A 3,303-nucleotide genomic window follows, 5' to 3' on the forward strand; every position below is an offset into this window, starting at 1 on the left:
ATGTAATGTTGAATAGCACTGCGGACAAAGAATCTCCTTGTCTCAAAGCGTGTTGAACAGTGAAACGCTCTGACATTTTGTTTCCAAACTATTCTTGGCAGCTTGTATCTGTATAACATGCTTCAATCACATTGCTGTATTTTCTTGTGATGCCCAACTCCTGCATTATCCTCCGTAATACTGTCCGATTAATGTTGTCATAAGCCTGTCGGAAATATATAAATATGAGGTGTAATTCTGTATCAAATTCATAGTACTCTTCCATTACCTGTCGTAGCGTAAAAATATGATCTATGGCCGAGCGTACTGCCTTGAATCCTCATTGATATGGCCCTATAATCTCTTGTAGAGCAGGTTTCAGGCTACTAAGTAACAGTGAAATTAGAATTATATTAATACCTCCAGCTGCCGACGGGCGTTGATATATATCAACGGGGCAGGTGAAAATATGTGCACCGGCCGGGACTCGAACCCGGGATCTTCTGCTTACATGGCAGACGCTCTATCCATCTGAGCCACCGAGGGCACAGATGAAAGTGCGACTGCAGGGTCTATCTCGCGCGCGCCTCCCGCGAGACTCACATTCTCACCTTGTATGTCCACACACTACATTCGTAGTGTCCCACCGCAACACACTCATTACTCGTGGAAGACATTCTTACCAAGTCCCGTATGAGTTCGGGGAATATGTGTGTATCCGCACAGAAGAAGAAGTTCAAGGCCGGATTGCCAGAACAGGTACCATATCCATATAAGTATAAAATAACAGGGAGGTTAAGACTTTATCACCTATCTCAAGCAGCGAGATTCCTCGATAATTGTCTACTTTTGTAGCATCTCCTTTTCTAATGGGCATACAGTTCCTCTCTTCCATTTAACCGGGATCTCCTCTGATGACTAGATTTTGACAGAGTCTCCAATAAAACTTCCCCTCCGTTTCTAACTAGTTCTGCACTAGTGCCACTACCACCTGGCTCTTTATTGTTTTTGAGTGACTCTACATTGTTCTTATCACTTCCTCTGTATTTAACTCCCATTCTTGTTCTACCCAACCTTCTGGAGTTTCCACATTTAGCAATTTTCTGAAATGCTTTCCAAACTGATTTCCTTGCTCCAGAGGGTGTACGACATTCCCTCCTTCGTATGTTAGGATTAAAGTTTGCCGTTTATAATTGCCTCAAGAAACTTGAAAAATGAGTGCGGTGTTTTCTCCGGTTCCTCAACTGCCACCAACAGTTTCTTCCCATATTCTCCTTTTTTCCTTGTAATAAGCCTGTCTGTCAGTTGTCTCACGTCTGAGCATATTGGTTGTGTATCTTCTGACAGGTGATTTACCCACTCTAATTTCTTCTCCATTCTATCTTTGTCGATTGGAATTCATCATCAAACCATGGTTAGGTTGTCGTCCCAGTTCTTCTTTTCCACTCTCGATAACCATTTCCTTCAAATGTGTCCATATTCCTTCTACATTATCCGGGGCCTCTGTTGACAGAAGCGACCCAGTTATTCTATCTTGGTACCGCTGTCTTATGTGCTAATTTGAAAGGTTGTCCTTATCATGACCAACTACTCCTTCTCTTTTCCTTTGCCATTTTATAGAGAGTTTTAGACAGATCTTCAAAACTACTAAAAAGTGATCTGAATTCATATCAGCACTACAGTACATTCGTACTTGGTCCATGCATCCACAATGCCTTCCATCCACCAATGCATGATCAGTCTGGTTTTTCGTCTTACCATTTGGTGATATCCATGTGACTTTATGTCTCTCTTTCAGTGGGAAGTAGGTGCTACTAATGATCATTCTTCTAAGGTCAGCAAAATTTATCAACCAAACACCATTTTCGTTGGTCTAAACTATTCGGCCCAATCGTGGGACGATATTCATTTTCTTTTCCAATTTGTGCATTGAGATTATCCAGGACTAAACGGATCGAATGTCGCGATAGTATGTCAATAGCGTCCTCCGACTCAGAGTAAAAGTTGTTATTTACCTCATCATCTGTGCCCTCCGATAGTGTATGACAGTTAACAATGCAAATCTTGTATGGTGGTGCCTCCAGAATCATCCGCAAATACGATCATTTATTAGGATCCGTTTACTAACCGCTGAGAAAACCTTGTTGTGAACAGCAAATCCCACTCCAGAGGTCCAATCTGGCTGTTCCTCATTGATGTTGAACAATGTGTAGTGATCTCCAACCTTCGTGATTCCTTGCGGGATTCTTTTCTAGCTGCTACAAGGGACTTATAGTTGCCTAGTACTGTGTCAAACTGCTTCATTCCTCGTGTCATGATTGGTATAATATTCCAAGCTCCAATTCGCACACCAAGCATTCCATTAAACGTTCCAAGTTGTCAACATTTTGACCAGTCCGGTACTTTCTTTTGGCTTTTTGTTTCATCTTATAATTTAAGGCTGGTAGGTTAGCGGCAATCCGAGCCCGAACTCAGTGGTAGGGCTGCCATCCACTATTCTGAGCCACCCAGTTTGTGATCTCCTAGGTGAGTTTCCTTCACCACGGCTCAAAGAGTCGCACCTACCATGGATGTCCCATGCCGTTGTCCATTATTGCATCTTACGCTTTTAGGGATGATTTCTCAACCCAGGGCTATCTTAATGCCGCAATCTCTACGCGCTCATCCGCCTTCCAAGAAGCCAGTTAGCATGGAAGAGGAGGACTCCTTATCCCGGCAGTCACTCGGTGGCCAGAGTCTCGTCAGTTTACAGCAGGGTGCACCACGTGCAGGTGAGTATGGCATTTGGATGAGAATCCTCACCCCTAACGGGTAAATCCGACCGGTGGGTAAAATCTACAGCCCTCTACTTGTGACAAACGGCAAAGCGGAGTAATTTCGCATTAGTGTTACCATATAGAACATTCGAAATAACGAAAATGTCACCGTGACATCTTTGCCACATTTGACATTTAGACACTGAAAAGACAGAAAGTGTGTTTTCGATTGTTACCATTTAATTTTTGTACAAATTGCATCACTAGATTTACCTTATTAAAAATAAATCTTACGCAAAACAAACGTTAAGTGATTTTGTAGTGCATTTAGTGACCTGTTCAGTGTATGTATCATTTTTGTTGGAAATTTCGCGTAAATTGTTTCTATGTGTGTTAAATGAAAAATGGCCTGGTGGGGTAAAGCAGACCGCTATATCGTGGGGTACATCCGACCGCGTATTTTTTTTATCGTTTATGTGTATGGAATTATTTATTTATGGAAACAAAGTGAATTTTTGTTTATTTTTAGGAAAATGGTACGAAATTACAAACTAAAAACGACAAAACC

The 3,303-nt window shown here is 41.9% G+C and overlaps 1 non-coding gene across 1 annotated transcript; it reads right to left on the reverse strand.

Moving 5' to 3' along the window:
• Positions 1–451: 451 nt before the first annotated feature.
• On the reverse strand, positions 452–526 carry Trnat-ugu. Its single transcript has one exon. It is a non-coding gene; the product is annotated as a tRNA-Thr (tRNA).
• Between the last annotated feature and the right edge of the window lie 2,777 nt (positions 527–3,303).

The sequence above is a fragment of the Schistocerca piceifrons genome, chromosome 4, assembly GCF_021461385.2.
Source record: "Schistocerca piceifrons isolate TAMUIC-IGC-003096 chromosome 4, iqSchPice1.1, whole genome shotgun sequence".
NCBI classification, from domain to species: Eukaryota; Metazoa; Arthropoda; class Insecta; order Orthoptera; family Acrididae; genus Schistocerca; species Schistocerca piceifrons.